Here is an 18,183-nt window from a genome sequence, read left to right on the forward strand (position 1 = left end):
GAATAAGGCAAAGCTGTTTACTGACAGTTATTTTGGACCTGATTTAATTAAAATGAGTGCTGAAGCATGGAAATGTTTCAAGCCTTCTAGCCACCTTTGCTCTGTAATCTCCTACCTCCATCAATAGTCTTCTGGCTAGAAGAACTACTGGAAGCATCTGATTAGCCAGCAGGTGTCATGTCTGACAGTGCCAACCCTTTTTCTCTCATTGTGGCTCCTCACAAGTGATAAAGACCCTCTGGAGATGATGGTAAGTGTACTGAGGCTCCCTACCATTCAGCAGATTCTAGAAGATAAAACTGTTCTTTTCTGTGCCCAATGGCCGCCATCAATGTGCTTGGCGTAGTCTAAGCACCAGGTATAAGAGCAAATTCCAGCTCTCTCACTTACTGGACAACCTTGGTGTTGGCTGTGTTACATAAGCTCGCTGTTCCTCAGATCTCACCTCTAGAAAATGGAGATGTTCATAACAATTCCTTCACAGCATTGCAGGGGAACTTAAAACAGTTAAAACATTCAGGAGAGGTTAGAACAGTTTGATATATGCTAACACCCCAAAACCTCTTCAAACACTTATTTTGGAATTTTCCGATTCCTTCCTTTCCTTTTAAGAATATGATCTGAAAACAGGTTGTTTACATCTCAACGGCAATAATATTTTCCATTAGCTTTTAAAAACTTCAGCTATCAATAATTGTATCTGAAGTCAGTCCATAACATCAGAAACAATACAAATTTTGAACTGTAGTATTATTAGAGATAATGACTTATTAGCTATTGTAGGGGTTCCTGCTTAATTATGGTGAAGGAAGCTGCAACTTTTTATGTTCACCTTCTCAATATTGTTTCACTTTCTGAAAGAGAGTAAGGAAAGAGGGGGTTTTCAAAGAGGTAAAGCTGTGATAGAGATGAAAACATTTTTTTGTTTGTTTCATTTCTGTTTCTTTCTCTCTCTCTCTCTCTCTCTCTCACACACACACACACACACACACAATTTCCTTCACCACATTCTTTTGGTTATATGACAGTTTCTGAAGTTTCTGGATGTCAATATTTGCTTTCCATTATCACTAAGTTCAGTTCAGTCGCTCAGTTGTGTCCGACTCTTTGCTACCCCATGAACTGCAGCACGCCAGGCCTCCCTGTCCATCACCAACTCCTAGAGTTTACCCAAACTCATGTCCATTGAGTCGGTGATGCCATCCAACTATCTCATCCTCTGTCATCCCCTTCTCCTCCTGCCCTCAATCTTTCCCAACATCAGGGTATTTTCAAATGAGTCAGCTCTTTGCAAAATGAGTCAACTCTTCACTGACTATGAGGAAGCCACATAGTGACTTAATAGCTACTTAAATAATTGCAACTCTTACCTCTAAGGCTGTATAGAATTCCTACTGTTTGGCTCCATTGCGATAGGAAGAACAAAGTCTTCAGTTCTCATAGACCTCACAGTTGACTCAAGAGACTAACAAACATGTGAACAACGACACTATTAGCACAAGTAATAAGTGTAAGTTGGAAGGAAGATTGGACTCTAAGCAAATACCAGTGAGAACCAATGACCTCAGCATCTGGAGATCCATCTGTTACACCCACGGCGGTGGAGCTGTTCTATGACCTGGGAAAAGGGGGTCCATGCTGGAAAGCTAACTTCCACTCTCTGGAGAAGGCCATGAAACAAGAAGGAAAGAAAGCAGACAGCCTGAGGGGCTTGCCTGACCCCTCCCTCCAGGGTACCTGAAATTCCTGTCCCTCTGCTCCATTCTTCTCTTTGACCTGCAGGGGAATCTCACTCCTTGATTATGGATTCCTAACACTTCTTCCTCCTAGTGACTATGTTCCACGTTTTCATCTTCCATCTACCCCAATTTTGAAAATGAAATAAAGGAAATACATAACCTAAGTGGAAACCCGAGGAAGGAAAAAAAAAATAGATGTAAGAATTGTGCATCCAGAAAAGTGGGTTATCAGAGTAATTCACACATAGTTGAGAGACCGATTAGAACAATTAGCAGGTTGTTAGCACTGACTTTATTTATTTATTTTTTTTAAACTTTACAATATTGTATTGGTTTTGCCAAATATCGAAATGAATCCGCCACAGGTATACATGTGTTCCCCATCCTGAACCCTCCTCCCTCCTCCCTCCCCATACCCTCCCTCTGGGTCGTCCCAGTGCACCAGCCCCAAGCATCCAGTATGGTTAGCACTGACTTTAAACTCTCTTCTCTGAGGTAGCCCCAACCATTAAGAATGATCGGGTTTTTAATAGTTTTTCTCCTGTAACTGAGATCTAATCTTACTGCATTGTGGTCAGAAAAGATGCTTGGAATGATTTCTATTTTTTTGAATTTACCAAGGCTAGCTTTATGGCCCAGGATGTGATCTATCCTGGAGAAGGTTCCATGTGCGCTTGAGAAAAAGGTGAAATTCATTGTTTTGGGATGAAATGTCCTATAGATATCAATTATGTCTAACTGGTCTATTGTATCGTTTAAAGTTTGTGTTTCCTTGTTAATTTTCTGTTTAGTTGATCTATCCATAGGTGTGAGTGGGGTATTAAAGTCTCCCATTATTATTGTGTTATTGTTAATTTCTCCTTTCATACTTGTTAGCATTTGTCTTACATATTGAATCAGTTCTAATCAGGTGGATGAAACTGGAACCTATTATACAGAGTGAAGTAAGCCAGAAAGAAAAACACCAATACAGTATACTAACGCATATATATGGAATTTAGAAAGATGGTAACAATAACCCTGTGTACGAGACAGCAAAAGAGACACTGATGTATAGATCAGTCTTGTGGACTCTGTGGGAGAGGGAGAGGGTGGGGAGATTTGGGAGAATGGCATTGAAACATGTGTAATAGCATGTATGAGATGAGTCGCCAGTCCAGGTTCGATGCACGATGCTGGATGCTTGGGGCTGGTGCACTGGGACGGCCCAGAGGGAGGGTATGGGGAGGGAGGAGGGAGGAGGATTCAGGATGGGGAACACATGTATACCTGTGGCGGATTCATTTCGATGTTGGGCAAAACTAACACAATATTGTAAAGTTTAAAAATAAAATAAAATAAAAAAAAAAAGAATGATCGGGGTAATGTGACTAATATTAACCACTATGAACAAATGATAAAAATAACACTCAATCCACAACTGCTTATTGAGTGTGTTACCTGTGTGTGCATTGTGGTACCCCAAATAAGACTTAAACACACACATGCGCACAATTGTCTAGTCTCAGACCAGTAGCTGCTGATCTTGATGGCACCATAAATACATGGAAGGACCCCCAATAGTGTAAGGCTGTAAAATTTCAGCAAATGAGGGGAAACTATGGATTCTCCATAAATTGAGAAACTCAGGGGCTGGGGTTGCTCAGACAAGCTTCACTGTAAGAGTTAGACTGAAGTAGGAAAGTTGAAGAGAAAATATACTTCCAACAGTTAAGAATGTGGGTTCTGGCATGTGACTAGTGAGAACTGATCTCGGACTTGAACTAATTATTCCATTCCTCTGTGTTTCCATTTCCACATCTGCATTGGAATGGTGATAGTATCTATCTGATTGCATTGCTGGGAAGATGAAGTGAGTGAGCTCACGTACCTTATGAATGACATAATGCTGTGCTTACCATACAGCAGACAAATAACAAAGAAAGCACTCTTCAGAGTAGGACTCATTTTAGGATCACTGGTTTCTGAATAATCCTGCCAAAGCTACTTGTGACTTGATTATCCAGAAAAATTAACCTGATTGGAAGCTTTTTAAAAGTAAATCACATAAAATGAATTCATTTAGGTTCATATGAGAAATTATAGGTGGCAGCAGTGTACAGTTTTTACTAGCTTGTATTCAATCATTTTGCACTTCCATTGGTTTCTTTTTTACAGTCAATGGTAAAGGGAACCTATATGTCATAGTGAGTTTGGGCTGCTATAACAAAATACCACAGGCTGGGTAACTTAAACATGGATAGTCGACTCAAAAAATAGTCACAACCTAAAAGTTGAGACTTATGTTTTATTTGGTGGAAATTTTTAAGACTTAAGCCTGGGAGGCAGCATCTCAAGTAGCCCTGAGAGAACTGCCCCGAGGAGAGGGAGGGAGGGAGAAGCAGTCAGGTTATATAGAAGTTTGGAACAAAGAGCAGGTTCAGTTCATTTCAGTTCAGTCGCTCAGTCGTGTCTGACTCTTTGCGACCCCATGAATTGCAGCACGCCAGGCCTCCCTGTCCATCACCATCACTTGGGTGAACCCCCGGAGTTCACCCAAACTCATGTCCATGGAGTCGGTGATGCCATCCAGCCATCTCATCCTCTGTTGTCCCCTTCTCCTCCTGCCCCCAATTCCTCCCAGCATCAGAGTCTTTTCCAATGAGTCAACTCTTCACATGAGGTCACCAAAGTATTGGAATTTCAGTTTTAGCATCACTCCTTCCAAAGAACACCCAGGACTGATCTCTTTTAGAATGGACTGGTTGGATCTCCTTGCAGTCCAAGGGACTCTCAAGAGTCTTCTCCAACACCACAGTTCAAAAGCATCAATTCTTCGTGCTCAGCTTTCTTTACAGTCCAACTCTCACATCCATACATGACCACTGGAAAAACCATAGCCTTGACTAGATGGACCTTTTTTTAGCAAAGTAATGTCTCTGCTCTTTAATATGCTATCTAGGTTGATCATAACTTTCCTTCCAAGGAGTAAGCGTCTTTTAATTTCATGGCTGCAATCACCATCTGCAGTGATTTTGGAGACCAAAAAAGTAAAGTCTGACACTGTTTCCACTGTTTCCCCATCTATTTCTCATGAAGTGATGGGACCGGATGCCATGATGTTAGTTTTTTGAATGTTGAGCTTTAAGCCAACCTTCTCACTCTACTCTTGCACTTTCATCAAGAGGCTCTTAAGTTCCTCTTCACTTTCTGCCTCTTCAGTTTCTTCACTCATCTGCATATCTGAGGTTATTGATATTTCTCCTGGCAATCTTGATTCCAGCTTGTGCTTCTTCCAGCCCAGCGTTTCTCATGATGTACTCTGCATAGAAGTTAAATAAGCAGGGTGACAATATACAGCCTTGAGGTACTCCTTTTCCTATCTGGAACCAGTCTGTTGTTCCATGTCCAGTTCTAACTGTTGCTTCCTGACCTGCATATAGGTTTCTCAAGAGGCAGGTCAGGTGGTCTGGTATTCCCATCTCTTTCAGAATTTTCCACAGTTTATTGTGATCCACACAGTCAAAGGTAGTCTGAACATCAAAAGTATTTTTGTGAATTAAAGAGAACCCGAAGTCCCAAGTTGAGGAATTTAACACTTGTCTATGTATGGGACAATGCCAGTGTCTGGGGTCACTGAACTCTTCCCTTTCGTGTGCATCTCAGCTATCCTGGGTTCACTATCCTGTATTTTTTAACATCCTGAGTTCCTCAGTGCTCACTGTAGGGAGTGGCTGCAGCCTGGTGGCTACCAGACCACGCAGGTATTCTTCTTTTTCCTGAGTGCCCTAAAGGGTAGGAATTGCTGATGACTGTAACACCGTTGTTTACTGACATGGCAGGAAATACTCCATTTCTCAATATATATTTATTTCTCACTCTTCTGGAGTCTGGAAGTCTGAGATCAAAGTGCCAGGATGGTCAAGTTCTTGGGAAGGACCCTTTCCAAGGCCAGCTTGTGTTCTGGGTAGGGAGAGATGGAGTAGAGGAGAACTCTCTGGTCTCTGTTATAAAGGCACTAACCTCATCATGAGGACTCCACCTTCCCTCACCCCCACTCATGACCTCATTTCTCAAAGGCCTGCCTCTTCCCACATCAGCATTAGGGATTAAGCCTGGAACATATGAATTTGGGGATACAAACACACTCAATATGCAATGTCTAACGCAATGTCTACTCAAAAGAAATGTAAGAAACAAAGAATTCAAACATGTTATAAATGGTTCTATAGAGCCAAACTTTTTAAGTTAAAGTTTTAGGAATAAAAAAGAAAATCAATTTTCAATGAAGTGACTTTGAAGGTTAAACCATAACTATTCTGGGCAATAAAGATATCTTTTTAAAAAAAATTATACTTAAGAGTGTTTGAAGATATGGAACACTCAGAGATTCTGGTGGTGGAATGGCAAAGAGAGGATGGTTTTATTAGTTGTGATGGGGATGTGATTCATGTTTTTAGTTTTCAAAAAGTATGCTTTTATAAGTCATCTTCATAGTTAATAGTCATCTTGATAGCAAGGAGGCTTACCAGGAGGCTCAGTGGTAATGAATCTGCCTGCCATTGCAGGAGATGCTGGTTCAATCCCTGGGTCAGGAAGATCCCCTGGAGAAGGAAATGGCAACCCACTGCAGTATTCTTGCCTGGGAAATTCCATGTACAGAAGAGCCAGGTGGGCTAGAGTTCATGGGGTCACAAAAGAGTTGAATGTGACTAAGCATGCAATAGCAAGAGCTATTGTTCTGTTTTTAAATGTGTGGTAGATTCAGCTGGTGCTGATCAAGCAGATGCGCAGGCAACTCGTGCTGTGTAGTTGCTGTGTGCTATTATAACCAAGGAGCCCCTCTAGCTCCTCCCTGCCCCATCCTGTCTGCCCCTCCCCTCTCATTGGACCCTACCTACTCTCTCTACTGCAGCCCTTACCCACCACCCCATGGTACGACTGCCCCTGATGTGGCTATGTTAAGTAAGTGTGTGTGCATGGTGATTGTGGTGGTGATGGGCATCTCCATTCCCATCTCCTCCAGATTTGGGGGGAAAAGGAGAGGTATCCCATGAATCCCAAGTAAATGAGATATGAATTTTCACATTAAAACAGTGTTATCGGGAATTTCCTAGCAGTCCAGTGGTTAGGACTCTGCATTTTCACTGCCAAGGGTGTGGATTCAATTCCTGGTTGGGGAACTAAGATCTCAAAAACTGTGTGGTATGGCAAAGAAAAGAAAACCTCAAAACCAATGTTTATCGAAGCAGTTAATTTGTACAGAAATTCCAGTGCCGAAGAGGGTTTACTGCGTGAGTGCATGCTCAGTCGTGGCTGACTCTTTTGTGACCCTGTGGACTGTGGCCCACCAGGCTCTTCTGTCCATGGGATTTCCCAGGGAAGAATACTGGAGTGGGTTGCCATTTCTTCCTCCAGGGGATCTTCCTAACCCAGGGATGGAACCTGCATCTCCTGTGTCTCCTGTAGTAGCAGGGAGATTCTTTACTTTTTACCACTGTGCCACCTGGGAAGCCCTAGGGTTTGCTGAAAGGCAGAAGGGGCTTACTTTCCGTGACACTTTATTCATATGAGCCCTTCCCAGGGGCTTTTACACTTTTATCTTCTTTATCTGGAAGATGGCTACCCAACCTGTAAGCGATTCAAGCCTTACAAAACCTGGATTGTTTCTGGCCAGCAATGTAGTTTCATTATGGAATTCTTTTCACAGACTTTTGGTAGACTATCCTGAGAACCTTACTACCATATAAAGTGTTGCCTCTCAGGAGTAGTTTCTAGAGAGAAACAAATACCATTAACAACATACATCATATTCTCAGCCCTGGGAAGTTGTCCAGCCCCTATACTAGGTTCTTAACAAACATTTGCTGATTGAATAATCATGAAATAAGTAAAGGGTAAATGGGTATACCTGAAGCACTTATTGAGTTCTTCTCTCTGGAGGGTAGGATTATGGTGATTTTTATTTCCTTCATACTTGGCTGAGTTTCTACAAGGAATATGTATTTATTTTGAATAATTAAAAACTTGCTTTAAAAGTTCATAGTATGGATTTTTAAAACTCATACATGTCTGAAGTGCTTGCTCTGTGACCTTCTGTTACTTCTGAGGATATCAGTTCAGAGGGGACCCTCATTGCTTTGCCCTCAAGAAGTCTGCGTTGCCAGTCACTGTTCTGACCCATGAAAGGATAGATGATACAATATTTATAGAGCCAACATTTAGAGAGTCTGGTCTATTCAGGGTAGCTTAGTGAAGGAAGGAGAGAAGTAGGGGAAACAAAATCCTGTTATCCTCAAGGATCCTTTTATACAGAATTCTATGTAAAAAAACTCACACACATCTTAGTTATATACTTCTTTCATCTTAGCATAACCCACCAGGTTCCTCTGTCCATGGGATGAAGGTATTAGGAATGACCTAAAAACACCAAAGGTTGACTACATTTGGATAAATCCAGCAGATGGATTTGCACTCCCAACTTTAAGACGGAATGCAAAGAGGGAAAAAAAAAATGCCCACCAAATTTGAGATTTAACTATAGATTTGAAAGAACAGCTCATACCATGTGTCAGGCTATACACAAAGTTTTTTATGTACACTGCCTCCTCATTTTATTTTTCTTTTATTTTGACAACACGCCTATGAGATAGAAACTCCTATCATCAGTCCCATTTTACAGATGAGGGAAGGAAGGCTGAAAGAAATAAAACAAGTTATTTAAGGTAACAGATGATGGCTGGCAGTGCCTCCTTGGAATCCTAGTTAGCCTATCACCCCTTCTAAACTACTCCTCTTCAGGAGGCTAGACCAGAAAGACTTCTGGTTCCCAAGAGAAAATGTGGATAAATTTTAAAATGGAATACAAGGGGGTTTCAAAAACAATGTGATACCAGCCTTTTAAATCGGAAAAGTGAGAACACTGGGAAACCATTTTTTCCCCCTTCCCCAAAAGACTGACTTCCTCGCTATTATGGGTGGGTTATTAACTCATGTCATTAAATTATGAATCTGCTTTTCAGTTAGGTGTCTCATCACTGTCACAGCTCTGATGTGTCCTTTTCCGGTTTTCAACTTCATCTTGGCCCAAAGAGAGAAATGATTCCGTTGTGTGTGTGTAATCCACGGGGCCCAGGGAGGATCTTTTTGCCCCTTTTGTTTTCTTGGGTGTCCTCACTCCGGAGGCCTGACATTCCTCACGCGTCTAGGGCAATGCAAGAGCAGCGAAGCGCGGGGAAGCTACACAAAAGACCGCTATCATGTTGAAAGATCGATTCAGTGCGCACACGAAACACCCAATGTGACCAGGAAAAGGAGAAAACTACCTTTTCCCAGAGAGTGAGATTGGTTGACCTCTTGTGGGTGTCCACAAAAAAACCCAGCAGGTAAAGAGGTGGGCGGCGATCTTTGTAGATTCCCCAATCATCCCAAACGCGCCAGAAGGCGCGGCCTCCGCCCTTTAGTCCCAAGAGGCCGGGAAGGGCAAAGAGGGGGCGCCGGGCACGAAGTCTCAGGCGGTGTCTCCTTCCCTCCTCAGTGCAGCTTCTGTCCAGTGGCCGATGCTTCATTCATCTTGCAGGCGCCGCGGCTCCCGGGCAGGGTGGAGGAGGGTTGGTGGCCGCGCCGGGCCGGGGAAGCTGGGCAGCGCCCACCGGTCCAGCGAAGGGAGGGGCTGCGCGGCGCGGATGCCCGGCCTCGCCTTCCCCTGCTTCCAGCAGGCGCAGCCCCTCGGCTGGACCCAAGGTCTGGCTTGGGTCTTCAGCAGAGCTGGGCCGTCCGGGTCTCCGAGCAGTCCAGCAGCTCCTCCCAGGCCATCGCCCGGGTGTCAGGCCCAGGACGCAGCTTTCCCGCCGGGGTCTCCCCTCCAGCGGCGGGGTGCGCGCACACACACACACACACACATACACACACGCCCGTCCTCGCCCTCGATTCCGCTCTGCAGCCCTGGCAGTCGCGCAGTCCCGGTCCCTTCCTCCGGGTGCACGGCCCCCGCAGGCCCCTCCCGGGGGCGAGGCGGGGGGCAGGACGCGCGCGGGAGCCGGGCGCGGGGAGGGGCCGGCGCTGGGGGAGTGTCTGGCTGCCCCCGCCCCTCGAGTGAGTGACTGGGCGAGGAGGTCCCCTCCCTCCGTCCCCCTCCCTTCTTCCCGGTCCCCTCCCTCGCTCGCTCGCCGCCAGCCCCGGCTCGCTCCCTGCCCACTCCCGGGGGGGACGTTCCGTGCCGCGGCCGCCGCTTCTTTCACACTTTAGTTGGGAGCCGCGCGCCGCGCTCAGTTACTGGAGAGAGCTGGCCGCGCGCCGCCGCCTCCAGCACGCACGCACCCGGGCCGGGCTTCGGGGGCTTCGGGGCTCTTACCCCCGGCCTCGGGAGGAGGGGGAGACCGGGACTCACCGTGGGGAGGAGGAGGAAGACAAGGAGGGAGGAAGAAAACCCGCGAGGAGGACCGGGGCGGGGGGCGGGAGGCTTGCCACCTTCAGCCCCCCCGCGAGCGCCCAAGGTAAGCGGGAGCCCCCCGCCGGCCCGGGGGAGGGGGGAGTTGGCGGCGCGGCTCGGCCCGGCTCCGCTCCGGGGCGCGCCCGGGTGGGCTGGGAGGCAGGCCTGCGGGTGCCTGCCTCGCGGCGGGGATGGAGCCGCGGTCGTGGCGCTGCCGGCGTGCGGCCCGAGCCGGGGCTGCTGCTGCTGCTGCTGCTGCTGCTGCGGGGCTGGCGGGGACGGAAGCTGGGGTGGGGGAGCCGCTGGGGGCGTCTGCTGGCCGGGACGCAAGGGCTGGGATGCGGTTGGGGCTGCTGACGACTTTCGTCACATTGAGGCCTGGGTGGTTGGGGTTCGACACCCTTGCTTTCCCACCCGTACCCCCCCTGCCCCCCCCCCCCCCCCCCCGCCGCCGCCCTCAGCCTTTCCTGCTCCTCTCGAGCTTTGCCCGTAGCCGCCGTACTTTTGCAAGCCAGAGCTTGAAAGCAAAAACCAAAATGCAGAACCTTTGCTCAATCTCCGAGTCTCTCCGCTCCGACGGATTTATGTGTTTGTGTGGGTGCTGTGATCCCCCGAATTTCTGAAGTTTGACCTTTCGGGGAGGGGGGCTGACTGGTCTCGGTGCAGCGGTTTGTCCACCTCGATATATTTATTATTCGTGCCCAGGCGAGGCAGCCGGGGAGTGGGGCGCTCCGTTATTGTACCGGAGGGAAGATTTCACTCCCCTCTGCGGGCAGTTCGCGAGGTGCGGCCGCCTGCAGCTGCCTCTGGTCGGCTGCTGGGTGTCCTTCCCCTGCCTTCCACCCTGCCCCCCACCCTCTCCGACGGATTTTTTTTTTTTTTTTCTCCCCTCGCTTACTGTTTGTGCTAGAGAAGCCCTCTCATCTCCCATTCATCTCTCTTTCTAAGGCTCTGGATTGGCTCAGGCACGATGATAAAAATTGGGGTGGCTTTTCTCCACTCCAACAGTTGCACGGTCAAAGGAAAAAATATATGCACATAGTCACGCATTAATCCTGGGAGATGACAGGCACCGTTCGAGATAGAAGTGTTCGGTTTCCGGTAGGACGTTGACGACCTATGTATAAGGTAGCTCCGGTCGCGTGTGGGTTAGGAAAATTGTTTTAAAATAGATAGTTGCTTCTGTTGTGGCTGGAAGACAGCCTTAAGTTCAGCTATCGGAGCAAGTCTGAAAGGGAGCCAGCTTGGTCACCCAGAACTTCAGGAAAGACACACATGCTCTGACTCAGACTTTGGGAGGGGGACTAACACACCATAGATTCCATGGAGTACTTTTTTTTTTTTTTTTTAAGGAAACAGTTGGGCTGTTCGGGGAAGTGACACGTTCATTACACAGACAGATATTATGAACACTTCCTTACTTCATGGGCTGGGCTCACCTTCTACCTAATGAGAATAATCTTTCTGTTGGTAGAATTGGGATGTATCAGGATAGAAAAAAAAATCATGGGTAGAGTTGGTCTGGGGTGCTCTAGCTTTCGTCTATCCAAGTACTAACCAGGCCCAACCCTGCTTAGCTTCCCAGATCAAAGAAGATTGGGTGCATTCAGAGCGGTATAGCCCCAGACACTATAGCTTTCTTAGGGGAGAGAAGGTAATACTTCTTAAGGGTCTTTAAGTCCAGGGTGCTCAAGTTGGGGGATTTCTCCCCTTTTTCATACTTCTAGAGCTGGATTGTAGGATCAATGGAACATGTTCTGTGTTGGCTGTTTGGAAATGCAATTGATCAGATATGGAAATTAATTTAGACTTGGTTATTTTTCTTTTGCTGCCTATAAAGGAGGAAGTGCTGGTGATGGGACAGCTGAGTGTATTTGTCTCTGCATTAAGCCAGTGCTGGGACTAGCACTTCACAGATCAAAAATGCAGTGTGGAAATCCTCCTCTAGTGTTTCCTGCTGTGCAGACTGGGTTATGACAGCAGCTCAGGATGGCTGTTCGGAAAAGCATTGAAGACAAGCAAACTCAGCACTTGGATGAACAGAGGGCTTCAAGAAGGAGTGGGGTACTTCTGTTGTCAAGTTTATCTCCTTTAGGGCATTTTTCCCAAGAAAAGTTGGCCCTGGTTGGTAGGGTGGTCTTATAGCCAATGCTGATATTTCATCCTAGAAGGACCCTAAGGTTCTAGGTTCCCTCTTCAGCTGACTCAATTACACTGGTCGAGTTCTTTGGGTTCTTTGCTAGTGTTTTTTGTGTTCTTTATCCTCTCACCCCTGATCTCACTTTATCATCTAGCATGGATTTCTGGGGGGGCTTCCCAGGTAGCCCTAGTGATAAAGAAACCGCCTGCCAGTGTAGGACACATAATGAGACACCGGTTCGATCCCTGGGTCAGGAAGATCCTGTGGAGGAGGGCTTGACAACCCACTCCAGTATTCTTGCCTGGAGAATCCCCTGGACAGAGGAGCCTGGCAGACGAACACGACTGAAGTGACTTAGCATGCACGCACACATGGATTTCTGGGAATTGATAGGCTGCTGTCTGAAGTGGTTTGAGCTTCTTGAAGCGTCACAGGGTATAAATCAAAAGCCTTTTCATTAATTGGTACTATTTGCTGTGACTCTACCTAAGAGGAAGGTGATGTCCCCCATTGTGAGTCTCATTTCCAGGTTGATGGTGCATCAGTGCTGTGTTGATTTTTGACCAGGCAAGACTTGACTGTCACTTAGTGACTTGCTCCAGGCTCCTAGTAACCACCACCACCCCCCCTTTTTTAAAGGGGAAGTTGTGCTTCTTTTTTTAAATTAATTTTATTTTTGGTTGCACTGGGTCTTCATTGCTGCAAGCGGAATTTTTCTGGTTGCCGCGAGCAGGGGCTACTCTTCATACTCTTCATTACACATGGGCTTCCCATAGCGTTGGCTTCTGTTGTTGTGAGCATAGGTTCTAGGGTGAGAGGCTCAGTACTTGTGACTCACAGGCTTAGGTGCCCCGTGGCATGTGGAATCTTCTCCCACCAGGGACTGAACCCGTGTCCCTTGCATTGGCAGGCAGATCCTTATCCACTGGTCCTCCAGGGAAGTCCTGGCCCCTTTCTCGTAGCTGTTTTCTGTCAGAGAATGAAACACCCCAGGTTGGAGAAGGAGAAGTTTGGCATCTCCCTTTAGAACAGGAGTGGGCAGGATATCATTTACCGAGGGTCCTAAGTGTGGTGTAGCCAACTTCACAGGAACTTATCAGTAGGACCTGGAGCCCTGAGAGGCACCAGCAAGTGCATTTTGGGCCATCTGAGATTCCTTCTTTGGAATTATAGAAGTCTCAAGAGCTTGAGAGAAGTAAAAGTTGTGATTAATTAGGTTCTCGTTAAAACATGAAAAGCAGATTGCAATAAATCAATGTCAAACTGGAAAACTTGGAAAACTGAGAAGAGGAGAGAAAGTCTCAGGGAGAAGGTGTGCATGCAGGGAAAACTGCTACCCTGAAACTGTATTTTAAAATTCGTGACAGTTGTGATTTTAAGAGATCATAATTCAAGAGCTTATCTGAAGTGACATGTAAATTATATACATACATATTTTTAAAGTAGGCAATTATTTAGCTTGACTCCCTCAGTTCTGAAGTTTAATTTTACAACTTACACTGGCAACAAGAAACAACTTGACATGCTGTGGTTATGCAATCAGGACAAGAGTGGTTGCACGTCAACTGGGCGAGGATGAACCTGGAAATGAACACACAGCAGTGTCTGTAGTAAACAGGTAGTGAGTGCCTTCCCCTCCTTTATTATTATTATTTTTTTAATTCAGTGTGTTCCTGGAAAATGCATTTCCTTGGTTGCAGGCTAGTCACATAATGTCAAAGATTGCTTTCTCTCTATACTTATGAAAGGAGATGCAGCTGCCCCAATCTGAGTGGAAACTAAGATGAACTGACCAAACTAGGTAGTTAGAGGCAGACTATCTTGCTCGTCTCTGCAGCTTCCTTGGCAGCTGATGGATTACCTTGCGCTTACTTGCAGGTCACTCAATGAGTGATTGCACTGAATGTAATTCACCTAATTAGTTAAGATCTGTAACATGTCAGAAACCTCCTTGGAAATACATTAGATGCAGATTTCCATTTTCATAAATCAGTACGGTAGTTTATCAAGAGCTCCATATTATGCCGCAGGTAGGATTTTTCAATGTGGAAACATGTTGGACAGAAAAGTAAAGATATCAAGCATAATGTCTTCTCAAATTACTGGAATTTCTACTTAGGATCATCTTCATTTGGAATATATATAATATCTGTATTTGACAAATATTTCTTCACTCCTGATTGTGACTCTGGTCTTCATCTTTTTTTTGTCCCAGGCATTCATTGAATAACAATGCTTCATATTTAAAGGGTGCTTTATAGTTTTCATGTACCCTTGTCTTACTTGACACCATGCTGTGGTTATAACACGCAAGGTTTTCCTCCTGGGATCGTTCCCAGAATGTGCCTGCATCAAGGAGCAGAGAGAGGTCCTGGTGAAGCTCAGGTCGCCCCCCGCCTCTTGGTTTACTGGATTTTCCCAAGGGAGGCCATCGTGGATATTCACTGCTGTTCCTTCTAAAATAACGTAAAACGAGCAAAGGTGAGACCTTGCCTCATGCAGCGAGCGCACTCAGACTGCCAGCATTCATTCTGCGCCTCTGCCCCGGCATCTGTCTGTCCACTCTCCCTAGGCTGCCTTTTACGTTGCTTCGCCAGACGTCCCTTTTACCTACATCTCCTTTCTAAAGCGTTTCTGTGCCATAGATGTTCATCCATAGGCCTCCTGCTTCTTCTCCCACCACCTTACTTTTGCCCGCAAGACTTGGCTTGTGTGTGTCGCAGTGATCTTTCCCAGTCCTTTCACTGTGTTTCCAGGCCCACTTTCCCTCTGACGGCGCCCACCTCCCTGCAAAAGGGTAGGCTTTCTGCTTCCAGCTGCGTCTCCTGTCTGCCCTCAGGGCCCCTCTTCCTTGTCCTACTTTGCCCCACATGCCTCCCTTATTACCTCCGCCTACTTCTCTCCATCAGGCCTCAGATCTCCCAGCCCATGCCTGCCTCTGCCTGTTTCACAGGCTCACATCATATCAGCAGATGTGTTTACAGCATTCATGAGTTAAAGTCCACAGGCTCTGTACATTGTAGAAAAATGGAGTTAGAATATTCTCAAGTTTGGGAATCTTTCTGCCTTTGTTTTCACTTTTCCCCCAAAGATATATATATATATATGTGCAGTGGTTAGTTGCTCAGTTGTGTAGTGGGTTGCCATGCCCTCCTCCAGAAGATCTTCCCAACCCAGGTATCAACCTTCCCAACCTAGGTCTCCCGCATTTACCATCTGAGCCACCAGGGAAAGGGATTCTCCTGGGCCAAATTCTGAAACTCACCAGGACAAGGAACTCCTTTCTATGTCTGTTCCATTTTCTTCTTTCTGGAATAGGAATGTCTATAACTATTACCATATGCCTATCCCATCACTGCATATATATATTGATATATATAGAGAGATGTGGACCATTTTTAAAGTCTTTATTGAATCTGTTACAGTACTGCTTTTGATTTATGTTTTGGTTTTTTGGCTACAAGGCATATGGGATCTTAGTTCCCCGGCTAGGGATCAAACCCACACCCCCTGCATTCAAAGGCAAAGTCTTAACCTCTGGGCAGGGAAGTCCTTGTTTTCACTTTTGATTCCACAATGTTTTTGACTTTTAAAGACTCTTAAAACCCTTTAATAAAGCTGAAGCACTTTGCCTCATCATTTCATTTAGCTTTTACATCTTATGTTAGATAATAGATAAAGAAATATCTAGGCGATTCTTGTTATTTTTAAAATTGGATGAACATACCTTGAGCAGCATTTCAGAAATTTTCATAATGACACTGTTGAAAGGCTCTCCTATACACCAAAATCTACTTCTGGTCTTCCTTGGTGGCCCAGTGGTAAAGAATCCACCTACAATGCAGGAGATGTGGGTTTGATCCCTGGGTCGGGAAGATGCCCTGGAATAGGAAATGGCAACCCACTCCAGTATCCTTGCCTGGAAAATCCCATGGAACCTGATGGGCTACAGTCCATGAGGTCGCAAAGAGTCAGACACAACTGAGTATCGGAACGTACAGATACATTTATACTAAGCAAGGATTCTTTAGCTCAGACCTGACATTGTTGCTTTCCCTTATCAGTTTATCACCTGTGTGGCCCTATTAGTAGGGTCATTGGGAGAAAAAGTATTAAACTGAGGACTACTACTGGAAAACACAGCCTATTGACTCATTACGTATGACGAACTTGGATTGGTCTTTTTATAAAACTACTTCAAAAGTAGATCCAGCACTAGTTACGCAATATCCTGAGGGCTCCAGGGCTTTTGGAAGAAGGTGCTTTAAAGCAGAGCAGGGAGAATGGTTTTTAAGTAAGAATTCCTCCCTGTCTTAAATGGATCTGTGCTTTATTTGAGTGCCAGGGACATTGTAGTAGTTTCAGTTTCATATATTAGGACATTTTCCACCTTCCTTGATGACATACGATTTTCCCTGCCAGAGTAGGGTAAGGAAGGAGAAGGAGGGGTTGGTAGTCTTTGCTGGAGTGTGGGGACATTTTTCATACCCATCATCACAGATTCTGGTGGAGTAGGGTTCGATCCCTGAGTCCGGAAGATCCCCTGGAGGAGGGCATGACAACCCACTCCAGTATTCTTGCCTGGAGAATCCCACTGACAGAGGAGCCTGGTGGGCTATAATCCACAGGGTTGCAAAGAGTTGGTGACAGCTTAAGCAACTGAGCACACACACAGGCGAGACCCACTCAGCCGTCCAAGAGATGCAGTATTTATCATACTGCATCTGCATACTGCATACTGAAAAGCTTATCCCTGAACCGCAGAGTTGGCATGGAGGCCTATACTGGTTGTTTACAGTATAGGGGAACCCCTGTGTTAACCCTGTTATTTCTTTCAGGAGAGGGTTGAAAGGCCAGATGTGAACTAAGGAGGTGCTGCGAGGCTGCCCTGCTGAGATTTGTAGAGAACTTTTCAAAGACACAGATAATTAATACATGCCAAGGGGTGACTTCAGCAGTTCTATCTGAAAGTTCTGCCAACAGCAATTTTCCTAAGATAATTTTGTAACAGTTCTTCCAATTAAAAGGTTATAAAGGAGCCAGCCACACTTATCTCTATGTCTCAGGCAGATACTATTACTATTTTGAGGAAGGAGGTGAGAATCCAGGAACCTCTTTGTTTTGTATTTACTGAAAATTCAGATGTTCTGGTCTCCATGCCAGGAATCCATGACAGTCTAGGGACAACTCCCAAAACAAAGTTTCTGCTTACCCTTGGTGGCCGCTCCAACACGCACCCCCACCTGGCCTTGGGCTTCCTTCCCTCTGCCGCTTCTTTTAAGGTCCAATCCCTTCTCCTCCAAAGAGCTTCTTCTCTGACCATCTGAGTGGTGTCTCCCTTAGCTTCCATGAACTCCTGCAGTACTTGCTAAGTCACTTCATTTGTGTCTGCCTCTTTTGCGACCCCATGGTGTGTAGTCAGCCAGGCTCCTCTGTCCATAGGATTTTCCAGGCAAGAATACTGGATTGGTTACCCATTTCCTTCTTCAAGGGGTCTTCCCAACCCAGGGATAGAACCCATGTCTCCTGCATTGGCAGGTGGAATTTTTAGCCACTGAGCCACCAGGGAAAAGGTCCTGCAACACTTATTTGATGTTTATTTCTTTCATTATTGGTTTTGATCTTGATTTATGAGTTTTTGGTCACCCCAGCGAATCATCAGCTCTGTCATGCCCACTGGGTCTTAAGGGTTTAACATGCAGAGTAAATAGCTGTTGGTTGATTGACAGCTGGTTATTGGTCTGAGGCTTAGAATTTTTCTCTGTGAAGACCTTGCTCCCATTTAAAACTTTTTAACCAAATGAGGAAGTGGAGTTTCTCAGGGATGAGAAAAGATAATGGGAATTTTTTTGATTCCTTTGTTGGCCAAGGTTAAAGCATCTAATCTGTCTTAC

General features: G+C 45.8%; 1 protein-coding gene across 2 annotated transcripts in view; it reads left to right on the forward strand.

Moving 5' to 3' along the window:
* The first annotated feature begins 9,867 nt into the window (after positions 1–9,867).
* The window catches only part of C16H1orf21 (chromosome 16 C1orf21 homolog), a 242,356-nt gene continuing 234,040 nt past the window's right edge, over positions 9,868–18,183 (forward strand). Inside the window, exons 1-2 of one of the 2 annotated variants that reach the window (XM_070768563.1) lie at positions 9,868–10,213; positions 14,505–14,770. The gene's annotated coding sequence lies outside the window, so the exon portion shown is untranslated. The remainder of the gene's footprint in view (positions 10,214–14,504; positions 14,771–18,183) is intronic. The other variant, XM_070768562.1, reaches the window with a different exon arrangement.

Source organism: Bos indicus, chromosome 16, assembly GCF_029378745.1.
Source record: "Bos indicus isolate NIAB-ARS_2022 breed Sahiwal x Tharparkar chromosome 16, NIAB-ARS_B.indTharparkar_mat_pri_1.0, whole genome shotgun sequence".
NCBI lineage: Eukaryota > Metazoa > Chordata > Mammalia > Artiodactyla > Bovidae > Bos > Bos indicus.